A 13,302-nucleotide genomic window follows, 5' to 3' on the forward strand; every position below is an offset into this window, starting at 1 on the left:
TAAACTGTATTAGGTCTATTGTTGAGTCAGACTACTCTGACCCAGACAGATGTGTATTTGTAGATATGAAATCTAATCACCTCTGAGCCAGTGTTTAGGCCTGGCCTAATTAATTCTCAAGGAAAAGGGTAGAATTGTAGAGCATCTGAAAAACCAAAGTACTCCATTAAACCAAAGCCAATAATGTTGTCTGCCTGGATATTGTCAAGGAGCCAATACTTTGATGGTGCTTTATGAATGTACTTTTTGAACAAAATGTCATGGAATATAAAGAAAGAACAAAAGGTTTAGGTAGAGACTTTGTGTTTCCTAAAATGGTAATATGATTGGTGTGATAAATAGCTTAAATAGCTATTACTGATTGGGTTACGTGCGTTACATAAATATATCCAACAGGTCAAACCCAAGGAACTAATTTTCACTTTTTCTTTCCTTGAGATGTGGAAGAAACTTACGCCACTCATTTTTATGTGCTAAAATGCTGAAAGTAGGATTTTTAAGAAGGAAAATAGGTTTGTTTTAAATCCATCTGAATGCTTCCCAATATAGTTGGGAAGTTCCGGCGATCAGTTGGCCACCTGCCCCTGCCCTTGTCTGTCCTTTATTTCCTTGTTTTGAAGCTCAGCTGATCGACGTGGCAGAGCGGATTGCCGCACCTCAGCTGTTTCACTCACCGGAGCTGCAGAAGAAAGTAAGTTTTAGCAGAAAATGGCTGTTTTTAAAATGCTGCGCGTGTGTGTGAACCACACAAAGCACGTATTCATTGAACCGGTTGTTACACCGGTTGAATCCCACCCCTGTATGAAGTATTCTGGCCCAATGGTGTAGCATTCTTAATTATAATGTTTGTAATATTTATTGTTTTTCAATCCATTAATGACTTTAATGTGGTAGGGAATATATCTTAACATATACATAATTTGCCTTTTACTGGCAAATAATTTTCCTAGTGACCAGTATAGCAAAGCGACTTTGTTGCTGATAAAACAAGAATTCACTTTCCTGCTTGCATATAGATTTAGGATATAGACTTTATAGCTTTACCAATAAACAAAATCTTTTGGGAAAAGTAAAAGGACTGGTCTGTACACCAATAGGCTCGTGCTTTAAAAGCTAAGTACTACTGAGATATAAAAATAAGGGAGAGCAGCAGAGACAGGAATATACACATTAATTAGGTTTGATAACACCATGGTTTATGAACTAGAGAATTGTACCAAAGATAGACATGCTGCTTTGTTTAACCATCCAGTTCCTAGTTGGAAATAAAATAGGGCTTTCTGTCAAAGATGTAGGCCTGGGAATTGTAAAACAAGAGGAATAAAGCATATGATCCATCATACAAAATACGAATGTATATGTGCCTTATTTTAATTTGGTTCTAGTATAATTCTCCTCCATGCTGCAGTGAGAGCCCAGGATGGGTAGACTCCTTCTTATGACATCATTAAGCTGAGTCTGTACTTCTATATAAAAAGCCAGCCCCTGAGAGAATCCCCAGCTTTGACTCAGCTTTTTAAAGTCACAAGCTGTGTCTCTGAAAGCGTTAGTGTTTTATTTAATGACTTTCTACAGAAGCTACCCTTGCTTCGATCAGCTCCTGGGGATCTGGGCAGCTGCAACTTCAGGAGAGCGGGGCTCCGTTCTCCTGCAACGTTGGGATAAACTTTTTCCCAAGTGCTGCTGGGCAAGCAGGGAAGTGTCTGAGACCTTCCCCATAGCCACAGTTTGCCTGATCGTAAAACTGATTGGCAAACTGATAACAGAGCCAGCCAGCTGATCAGGTGGGAGGTGATCTCTTCCTTCTCTGGCTGATCTGATCACTCGGGGCTTGCAATAGCCTATGGAGCAAAATTCACTTCTCGGAGCCATCGACGAGCAACAGCCATCTTTAAGTGCGGTCTCTTCAGACCTGAGGTGAGTGGCCATTTTAAGTGGCCTGGCGGCCATTTTCAGGGCTCCAAAGACCCAATTCCACCCTCTGCCATCCTTAAGCACTTTTGAGAGCCATTTTCTCAATGCTTGAGCCTTGCTTACTTTAAAATGGATCAGGACAGTGCTCATGCAGAGCTTTCTCCCCCAGTGGAACAGACCCTTCAACCCACTAAAAGGAAAAGATGCAGACAACGTACTGCTCAGAGGGAAGTGGCTGCAAAAATAAGAGCTAAGGCTTTAACCCCTAAGAAGACAACTCAGGCTGAGTTGCAGAGAAACGCAGTCATGCAGCTCTAGAGAGACAATTTAACAAGACTATTCAACAAATGAGAGGGCAACTGCAACAGGTTTCCCAGCCAGCCGAACATCAGGGTTTCCAGAGAAGCCCCCCCAGGGAGGGAAGTTGTTCATGGAGCCTTTGAACACCCCCACCCCCTTCCTGGTCTGGTCCCCTGAGGCATTTGAGGAACAACCTCAGGATTTCAGCAAGTATGGGCCATATTTCCAGCAAATTTCTGGGCCCTATGCCCCCCTCTCTTCCCTCCAGAGTTCAGGCCTCCCAGATCAGGCCTGAAGCCACTTTCACACCCACTGCAGCTGGCCTTCGGCCCTCCACTACCTTTGACAACAGGCCCAAGGAGATCCAAGATGTTGTTTCCTTAGCCATTACGCAGGGATGGGCTGAAGGTTTTCAACAGATTCTTCGGCCTCTGGAAAGGGTTCAGGCCCTTCTCCCTTCTCAGTCTATGGCTTCCTTACCTCCGCAGTGAGATTTCCACAGACCCCAAGACCTCAAGGTCCATTCTTCACAGGCAGAATGGGAGGAGTATGAAGGGGAAGAGGGTGCATCCCCATCTGAACACAGTTGCTCCTCTCGTTCAGAGTGCAAAGAGGGCGAAATCTGTGATTGTAATCTTTCAGAGGAAGAAGACTCTCATCCAGATCAGCCCTCCTCTGCATTAGTCTTTAAACCAGCCCTCTTTAAACCCCTACTTAGCAAGGCCCTGGTCGCTGTCAAGCTGTCACCTGAGGAAGCAGCACCTGAACCACAAGGGGAACCCTCTGGGCAAGGAGACTCTCTCTTCTCCAAGCTAGTAGTACACACGGAGATTTTGCCTTCTCCCCTTTTGTTTCTCGACATGGTCAAGGAGCAGTGCGCTTCCCCTTCAGCAGGTCCTCGTCCATCATCTTTGGACAAGCAGTTCTACAATGTCAGCACATCCCTAGCCAACGCCCTTGCAGTGCCCTCAGTAGACATCATTCTCCTCTTCTGGCACTCCCACCGAGCCAGAGGATGTCCTTAAACCATAGGACAAGCATTCCGAACAGACCCTCAAGCTCAACCATCAAGCAGCTGCGTGGGCTGTCCAGGCTTTGACTGCTACACCGTTTTTCATGAGGGCATCTCTATGAGGGCTGCACCAACTGCAGGACCGATTGCCTGCCTCTGACCTCAGGTCTCGTCAGGACCTTAACAAAATTATAGCAGTGGCAGAATTCACTGCGAATGCCACCCTCAGTTCTGCCAAAATTGCATCAAGGGCCATGGCATCTTCAGTAGCAGCAAGAAGGCTTCTGTGGCTCTGAAATTGGCAGGCGGAGTCATGCCGCAAATGGAAGCTGGCCTCTGCCCCCTGCGTAGGAGACAGGCTTTTAGGCGAGGCTTTAGAGCCGTATCTCATCAAAACCAGAGATAAATGTATAATTCTTTCCTCTCAGGGAAAAATGACTATCGCCCGGCTCTTTATTGCCCATCTGCCTTTCGGACAGAGTCCACCTCCTGCTTTCCTCGGCCACAGAGGGCATATTCTCAACGCCAAGACCAGCGTCAAGAACCACCTGGCAGACAACAACCTTCTGCTGGTAAACGGTCCTTTCGGGGGGGAAGGGGTCGTGCCTTCCATCAGTCTAAGCAATACCTCGTTCTCCCCACCCATCAGAGGTCACTTAGCCTTCTTTGCCTCCAAATGAGAGGAGTCAACGACGGATGCCTGCGGGCTACAATTGGAATTTCTATCATCACCCCTAGAAACATTTTTGATTTGTCCCGTTTCACGGGACACTTCAAAGAGAACCCTTATGAATTCGGCCATTCAACACCTACTTGACATAAGAGCTATTCAGCCAGTTCCCAAATTACAACGGGGACGTGGATTTTACTCTCATCTTTTTGTTGTTCCCAAAGCCTCAGGGAGGTGGTGAGCCATCCTTGACCTAAAATTTCTCAATCAGTTTGTCAAATACAGGCGATTTAAAATGCAGACACTGCATTCTATTTTATAGAGCATTCGGGAGGATGACCTCCTCTCTTCCATTGATCTCACGGAGGCTTACCTCCACATCCTCATCTGGCCTCATCATCACCAGTTTCTACGTTTCTGTTACCAGAATGCCCACTTCCAGTATCGAGCCCTTCCCTTCGGTCTCTCATTGGCTCCAAGGGTCTTCACAAAGATTCTAGCAGCATTGGTGGCTTCACTCTGTTCTGTTCCAGTGTGGATCCAATGCTACTTGGACAACATGTTGATCCTATCCTCCTCCATCCGCTCGGCCCATCGGGACTTACAAATTACCCTGTCTTGCCTCCAAAGCCATGGGTTTTCCATCAACACCAAGAAGAGCCATCTCTCACCCACGACCAAACTGCTACACTTGGGAGCAGTCATCGACATGACTTTGTGCCAGGTTTTCCTGTCTCCAGATCGTGGAAAAGGCCCTGTAGAGACCATCAACCAGATTCAATAAAAACAGACTGTTCCACTGTCGCTGCTGTCCAAACTACTGGGGAAGATGGTCTCCTGTATTGGCATTGTCCTGTGGGCACAGCTTCACTCCCGATCGCTCCAATGGTTTCTGCTCCCCTTTCAATGAGCAGGAACCAGCCACTCATCAATCAAGGTCCTGCTTTTTCAACAGGCCCGGTGGTCCCTCAGTTGGTGACTCTCCCCGTCCCTCTGGAAGGGGCTCCAACTCAAGAAACCAGGCAGGCTAGTAATCACCACAGATGGCAGCCTTCTGGGTTGGGGCTCCCATATGGAGGGTCAGATAGCTCAAGGGGTTTGGTCCAGATCAGACAGCACCCATCCCATAAATTGGTTAGAGCCCAGAGCTATCTCTCTGGCTCTCAAGCATTTCAGAGCCTCGGTGACTGGCTCCCATATTCTTGTGTTGATGGACAATATGGCCGCAAAGGCACATGTCAACAGATGGGGGAACGAGATCCAAGGCATTTATGAGGGAGGCAGAACGTTTGGGGTTATGGACAGAGAAATACCTGCTGTCGATCTCAGCGGATCACATTTCCGAAGTCAACAATTCCCAAGCCGACTGGCTGAGCAGGAGTTTAGTCGATCAGGCAGAATGGTCCATTCCTCCGTTCCTGTTCAGGGATCTTTCCCTCAGATTCGGAACTCTGGAGGTGGATCTCTTCTCCACTCCTCAAAATGCCCAAGTCAACAGATTCTTCATCAGGTTTCCTTGCCAGGGAGTGGAGGGGACCAATGTGCTTGGTTGCAAATGGCCTGCAGGTCTCCTCTATGCTTTTCCCTCTCTTCCCATCATTCTCGTGGTTATACGGAAGCTGTTGGCGGAACAAGTGGAGCTAATTCTCCTGGCACCCTATTAGCCAAGGAGGCCCTGGTTTGCAAACCTGGTCAACCTGTCTGTGGCTTCCCCTTGGAGGATCCCAGCCCATCTCCCTGCACCAAGGGCCCCTGATCCATCTAGAGCCCCAGTGGCTCAAGCTGACCATGTGGTGCTTGAGCGGCAGTGGCTAAGGGAGGCTAATCTCCCAGAGGGTGTTATCCTCACCATCTAGGCATTTCGCATACCTTCTATGAGGCACCTCTATGATACCACCTGGAGGGTTTTCTCCCAATGGTGCCTCAAGGAGGGTCTTTCTCCTTCCTCAGCCCAGTTGGCAGTGGTTCTTAGATTCCTTCAGGATGGCTTGGAGAAAGGTTTAGCCCCCAATACATTAGGTTGCCAGGTAGTGGCTCTCTCCTCAGTTCTTTCATGGGGTTCGCTTCCTTCCTTGTCCCATCACCCCTCAACCAGGAAATTTTTGAAAGGTGCTTCCAACCTACACCCTCCTGTGGTGCACATGTATCCTTCATGGGACCTTCACTTGGTTCTTAATGCCCTTATGAAGCCCCCTTTGAACCCCTTAGAACAGTGTCTCTTCAATTCCTAACTCTAAAGGTAGTTTTCTATCACTTCGGCCAGAAGGGTGTCAAAACTGGCCGCCCTTTCTATCAGGCAGGACCTTTGCATCTTTCACAATGATAGGGTTGTTCTCCGTCTGGACCCCTCCTTTATCCCAAAGGTTAACACTTGGTTCCACCGGTCCCAAGACATTGTGTTACCTGACTTCTGTCCCCTTCCACTGCATGACTTAGAGTGCAAGTGGCATACTCTAGATGTCAGAAGGGTTCTTAGAATTTACATCAAGCGTACTTCCCCTTTTAGAAAGACAGAAGCCATGTTTAACTCCTTTTCACCTTCTCACTTGGGGAGCAAGGCCTCTTCCCTACTATTAGCAGGTGGGTCAGGACGTGCATCGCACAAGCCTACAAAGCGGTGGCTCTTCTGGTATCCCATGGTCTAACAGCACACTCTACCAGAAGTGCGGCCACTTCAGCCACCTGGGCTATCCAGGCATCCTTGGAAGAGATTTGCAGAGTGGCCACGTGGACATCCCCATCTCCCTTCATCAGACACCACCATCTGGATTCCTTTGCCTCAGTGATGGTGGCCTTCAGCAGACGGGTTCTTCATCGAGTGGTTCCATCGTCGGAGTGATTGGCTGGACGAGGCTTTAGTATGTCCCATCCTGGGCTCTTGCTGCAGCATGGAGGAGAATGGGCATTGGTAAATTTACCTGTGAACGCCCTTTCTATCTATGCTGCGAGAGAGCCCAGCCCCTCCCTTGGTTCGTCCGGAGATGGTAAGGCATGTTAATGTATTGGATTGTTTGCTTTCAGAGACACTTCTTCAGTCTGTCAAGTATCTTCGCCAAAGCTGGGGATTCTCCCGGGGGCTGGCTTTTTATATACAAGTACAGACTCAGCTTAATGACATCATAAGGAGTCTACCCATCCTGGGCTCTCTCGCAGCATAGATAGAAAGGACGTTCACAGGTAAATTTACCAATGCCCATTTTAAAGTCTTGTATGTTCAATGATGTGCCATGTTATTGAATATTTCTTACTCTGTAGGACAGGAAATTTTGCAAGTTGATTACGAGTGCTAATTTAAAGCCTAGCGAATAGCCTATGGCAGGGGTGTCAAACTCGATTTCATTGAGGGCCGTATCAGGGTTGTGTTTGACCTCAGGGGCGGGGTGGGTGTGGCCAGGGTGGAAATGACCAGCTTGATGGCACTTGTGTCAGGAGGCGTCTGTGGTGGCCCAAGCGCTCTGCCAGTGAAAACAGGCTCCAGAGCTCCATTTTCAGCTATGATGGCCTCCTGCCTCCTTCTGCTAGTGAAAATGGAGCTCGGGGTGCGGCCCCCTGAGTTCCGTTTTCACTGGCAGAGGGTGGCAGGAGACCGTCACAGCTGAAAATGGGGCCTGGGAGGGCCGCACACAGCTCTCCCGAGCTCCGTTTTCACTAGCAGAGATACCATGGGCCAGTTCTTTGCTCTTTTTAGGGTGGCCCCCACAGGCCAGATCTAAGCACCCTGCGGGCCAGATCCGGCCCCAAGCCTTGAGTTTGACATCCCTGGCCTATGGCGTATTGCAGTAAGCTGATTACTAGGCTTATGAGGGAAGAAAAGGTGACCCTCTTTCCTGCAATTTAAGATTATTTGTCTCTTTTCTTAGTGTGGACAGTCTAAAATGGCAGACCATCTTGATCTGGCTGATTGTTGTGGTTGTGAAGGAAGGTCTTCCTATGCTGAAATTCATACATTGTCATTTTGTTGTTCTATGGGGTTGGGTTGCCCTCCTAAATTTTAAAAACTGCATAGTGTTAACATTGTGTAGATTATCTGTTAAAAATCCCTGTCTATCCTGGCTTTCATTCCATGAATGGCACCAGATCTTAAAGTATTTGTGTTCTATTTCTTTTTTATTTCTCTTTTTCCACTCCACCCCGCCTTACCCCACTCACGTTTTAAAATACAATATTATCCACCCATAAGAAGTAGGTTTCTCCCCCTCCCCCCAAGTACTTACCAGCTGAGTCGACAGATGGTTTATATTTTTTGTTAGGAACTTGAAAATAAAGGAATGGGCAAGAGGTGCCAATGAATACAGGCATGTATTTTGAAAACAAGCCTCATTATTTATCTTTGCTTGGGAGTATTGTTTGTCCAGCGAATTTTCCCTTTCTTAGACCACAAAAACATAATATCTCCCTCTCTTATTTTCTATTGTTTCCTGCAAGCTTGTTCTTCTTGTTTAATGTAGCTACTCTCCCTCTTATCTTGTCTTCTGCTTCTTCCCCCCTTTTTTTTTTTGCTATTTTTGATGGAGGGAAAGAAATGCATGTACTGTTTCAGTCTGCTTCCATGTTTGCATGAGAGAGACTAATTTATAGAGAGGTGAGTGTACTTTATGTCATAAACAGTTTTAATACAGTAATATTGCTGCTGCTTTTATTATTATTGTTGCTAGTTTGTCCTGAGTCTAGCAATATACTTGTATGCCACCTCATAGTGCTTTACCGCCCTCTCTAAGTGGTTTACAGAGTCAGCAATATTGCCCACCCCCCCAATAATCTGGGTCCTTATTTTACCGACGTCGGAAGGGTGAGTCAATTTTGAGCTGGTCAGAATCAAACTCCTGGCAGTGGGAATGCAGAGCTAGCCTGCAATACTGCATTCTAACAAATGCGCCCCCACTGCTCTTAGCAGTGTGTGGTTTGAGCATGTGTGTGTTGGGGGGAATGAGAGCTGGGAGGGCAGTTGATTTATGTATGTATAGGAGGGGGCTGTTCAGAAGCCACCTAGTGAACTAGACTTGTATATCTGGTGAGGGTGCTATGATGATGTTTGGGATGATGCTTTTTGACCTGCAGAGAGGCTGGCGTGGAGGAAGCTAAAGATGCTGTGGTGATTAGCAGAAGTAGATATGGTGGAAGACGGGATGAGTTGCATTGAGGGAAATGTCCTCTTAGTGTATTATATCAATACCATGTTCCAGTTCACCCCAGTGCCTGGTCATCAGACTTTCAAGAGTTCTGGGTTTTGGCAACTACTGTTGAACATCAAGACAGGCTATAATGAAGTTTCTAATTATTGTAATTATTATTCATGATCTAATTATCAGTGAGGAGCTGGCAACTTGGACAGATATGGAGGGGGAGTTTTCAAAGGTGTTTATCTGGCTTTTGGCTAAAGTACCATCTGAGACTCCAGGTCAGGCACATTAAAAAAGCTATGGTAATCCAGGATACTCTGGTAGCTTTTAGAGTTGCTGCACCGCAGATAACTGAATGTGACGTCCTGTTTGTAAAGTTGGACTCAAGGGATCAGTTGGAAATGTTGGTGCTGTACCAGCCTCCCTGCTTCATAATAGCTTTCCTACCCGAGTTGTTCAATTCCGTGGTCAGATTGGCAGTGAAATTCCTCTGGTTTATGGTTTTGGGGTCCTTCTGGGTAGAGATTTGGATGAAGCTTGGGAGTTCATGGTCATCATAGATCTGACAGAGATTATTAGGGGCCTGACATACAGCAGCGATCATATGTTGGTACTGATGAGTTTGATTCTTGACTCTGTTAATTCAGAGGCAGCGGACTGTGTTCTTGTGACTGTGAGCTTAGCAATTATATATTTAGATCCATGTCTTTTCTGATTGGCTAAGGTTTCCTGGGAATTAACATGTGGCTAATCCAAGTGGAATTGAGAGTGTGGTGATCTTTTTCCTGGGCCTGTCACTTTATTGGAAATTTACAATAACAGGGAATGGTACATGTGTAGGGTTAGTGTCAAGTAGCTGAGATTGCTGAAGGCCTTGGACCTCTAACTCATCCTCAGCACCACCACCACCACGTGCCTCTGTGCAGGGTGCCCAAAATGTGAGGGTAATATAGCAATAGCACTTAGACTTATATACCGCTTCATAGTGCTTTACCGCCCTCTCTAAGTGGTTTACAGAGTTAGCATATTGCCCCCCAACAATCTGGGTCCTCATTTTACCGACTTTGGAAGGATGGAAGGCTGAGTCAACCCTGAGCCTGGTGAGATTTGAACTGCCAAATTGCAGTCAGCAGAAGTAGCCTGCAGTACTGCATTCTAACCACTGCGCCACCATAGTTGGATGGAAGGAGCTGAAGATGTAGACAGTCCTTTACCTTATCAAGATCTGGGCCTGGGAGAAACCAAGCTAGAAATACCTCTGATTAGGGTGGGTCCTCATTTAATAACTGATAAGATTTGGTTAACAGTAGCAACAGGGAATCCTGGCATTGTTGTTATAAGTAATACAGTCATATGATATCATATTTTATTACTGCATTGCTTAGCGGTGATAAATCTGGTCCCAGTTGTAATTTGAGGACTACCAGCATTTGAACAATTTTGGCCGAGATCAAAATATGCTCTTTGCCTTGTGATTTTGGGTCCAGCCTTCTCTAATGAGAGATTGGTCCTGGTAATTAATAATGTTTCAACACCTCTCATATTAACACATCTCTCTGGTTAATAAGATGCATAAATTTCAGGCTTTTTAATTAAACTTGTCCATTGTGACTTTAAAAGAATATTAGAAAGAAGCTAATGTTATGTCTAGCATATAATCCTGGCATTTTGGGTAATTATAGAGTATAGATACCTAGTAAGTTCTTTGAGCAGCTTCACCAGATTGTTTCTAACTTATAAAAACCTTTTTTTTTAAGTTTGGCTGGTTATTTTTCAAATAATTCAGCTCTCCACAGTTGTTTAAAATTGGATCTTATGAGACAAAATAGATTTGAGGAATATTGTTTCTTTTGATCCAAGATATGATCATCTTTTTTTTTTTGAGAAAAAAATGAGACAAAGTCGTTACTGAGAAACAAATAATCAATATAGAAACCTCTTGAAAAATAAACTTTTGAGAACTAGGAGAAAAAAAAATAGTGTGAAGATTACAGACTTGCATATCAGAGCAAAATTTATTGATGTCAGGTGTTTAGAGCAGCACTGAGTTTAGGTGCTTACCGCTTAGCACCACTGAGATGGTTGAAAAGTGTCATAAAAATTTGTCTTCAGTTAGACAAGAAGCTTTGGCCTGATAGTTACCTTTATTCTTTATCTGCAGAAATATTTGCACAAGTCGTCAACACGTTTTAACAGCATACAGCTGCTACAAATGTCCCCTCTGATTTTCAAATAAAACTGTTGTAACAGCATAGGATTTTTTTTCCTCTTGATAAGAAATGCAAGGAATCCATTAAAACAGGAATTATATAGATAAATGTGGATATTGAATTCCCTCCCCCCCCAAATATTGCTATTTTCTAAAGAGTTATTCAAGAATTATAATTGAAAACCTTACTCATTTCTCAGTTGCTCAAAATTTATGTCAAGTTCAGATGTTTTGTAATTGCCATCACTTCTTCTTGTCTCGACAAGGGATAAATTCCTAATGAGAAATATTGGTTTTAGCAGTTCAGTCGTGTCTGACTTTTGGCGATATCATAGGCAAGTCCTCTCCCTGCTACCTTATAAAGCACAACTTCTTTCAGTTATTGGATGTTCATCTTTGTATCAGATTTGATGATATCAACCAGTGAGTTCTTTGCTTGTCCCTTCTTCCTGATCCACTAACTATTCCTTATTTATTTAATATTTATTCATATTCACACACTATGAATAAATATTACCGAACTATAATTTTAGAATAGTCTTCTCCGTCCTTGAGTGCCATCCAAATGTGTGGAATTCAGTGCCCAGAATGATTAACAATAGCCATTCTGGTTAGGGAATTCTGGAATTGAAGCTCATCCATCTGAGGGGCATCTAGATTGGGTGATCTGGTTCTGGAAGATTTAACCTTGTCAAATACTTATTCTTATAAATCAGGGGTGTCAAACTCAAGGCCCGCGTGGTGCTTAGATGTGGTCCACGGGGCTGCCCAGAAACAGCGAAGAACTGGCCCATGGTGCCTCTGCCAGCAAAAATGGAGCTTGAGCACGGTCTGCAAGATGTGTGAAGACCCAGAGTGTAACACAAACGTAACAAAATCCAAAATGTAAATAAATGTCCTTTAATGCCTTCAGCTTGGCCCCACTGTTCAATAATACTCAGTTGGAGATAAAACGTACTCAAAAATAGTCTTCAAAAAGAAAAAGCAATACAGTCCGAATTTAATGAGCAGATAGAAGTGAAATAATAATAAAATAAAAAAACTACAATGATGAAATTTCCACAACGGAACAGAAGTATTTACCAACTTCAAGGAGATAACAAGGCACAGTCTGTTGGAATGACGCCAACCAAGATAACTTCAGACCAGAATAAAACAGCTTTGCTTCTGGCAACCTGTGTTTTAACCGTCTCTCCCCAGCTGCAACCAATGAGGAGGCTAGTTGCCGCTTCCTCTCTCGCAAGCCCAGTTGTTGTCTTCTCCGGTCCTCCTTGCGTGTCCTAGGATGCAGAGGGGATGGGCCTGGTTCTTCCTCTGACTGCCCAGCCAGCCTCTGCCCTTTCCCAGCCTCCTCCACACCTCCACTCCCTGTCATCTGTTCCTCCTCTTCCTCAGAGTCCGACTCTACCAAGAGCATGACAAGATGTCCAGCTGGCCATGCCCATCTCAGCCACACCCACTCAACCCCCAAGGTCAAACAGAACCCTGATGTGGCCCTCAATGAAATCAAGTTTGACATCCTTGTTATAAATTCTTCATAATAATTAAATGCATAGAAAACCGGGCCCTTAATTTTAATCAGGTGATAGATTCCCATCAGATGTGATGCCAGCTTGGTCTAGTGGTTTAGGCATCAGGCAACAAAATGGGAGATGGTGAATTCTAGTCGCACCTTAGTCATGAAAACCAGCCAGGTGTCCTTAGGCAAGTCATCCCAACTCAGGATTGTTATTGGGGGGAAAACAGGAGGAAGATACGTCGGATATATTCACTACCTCTACTTGTAAAAGGTGGGATACAATAAAAATAAAATAAATTTTACTTGGTTTTAGCAAGTAAACCTCCTGAAATGGACACCTTAGTAAGATTGCAACAATGAACTATATGCAGCGTTTTAAGACAGGTTATCATGAAGATCTATATGGTCACTCAGATTCAACACCGACATGATAACAGCCAATAATCAGAGTTTTAAAATGTGCATTAGCAGAAACTTGTTCATTTCTCACTTTGCCATACAGAATAGTACAATGAGAAATGGGGGAAAAAATGCATACCACAGTATTAAAGCATCAGT

The 13,302-nt window shown here is 44.9% G+C and overlaps 1 protein-coding gene across 39 annotated transcripts in view; it reads left to right on the forward strand.

Moving 5' to 3' along the window:
- PLEKHA5 (pleckstrin homology domain containing A5) overlaps positions 1–13,302 on the forward strand; it is a 203,985-nt gene that overhangs the window by 18,105 nt on the left and 172,578 nt on the right. For 2 of the 39 annotated variants that reach the window (XM_087935182.1, XM_087935184.1), the window contains exon 1: positions 624–691. The exons of 32 other annotated variants lie outside the window; for them this stretch is intronic. The gene's annotated coding sequence lies outside the window, so the exon portion shown is untranslated. Of the gene's footprint in view, positions 1–616; positions 692–13,302 lie in introns of those variants that run through there. 5 more of the 39 variants (XM_087935186.1, XM_087935187.1, XM_087935188.1 and 2 more) reach the window with 4 other exon arrangements.

This window comes from Pseudonaja textilis, chromosome 5 (assembly GCF_049901715.1).
Source record: "Pseudonaja textilis isolate UNSWEBS1 chromosome 5, rPseTex1.2, whole genome shotgun sequence".
In the NCBI taxonomy this organism is placed as follows: domain Eukaryota; kingdom Metazoa; phylum Chordata; class Lepidosauria; order Squamata; family Elapidae; genus Pseudonaja; species Pseudonaja textilis.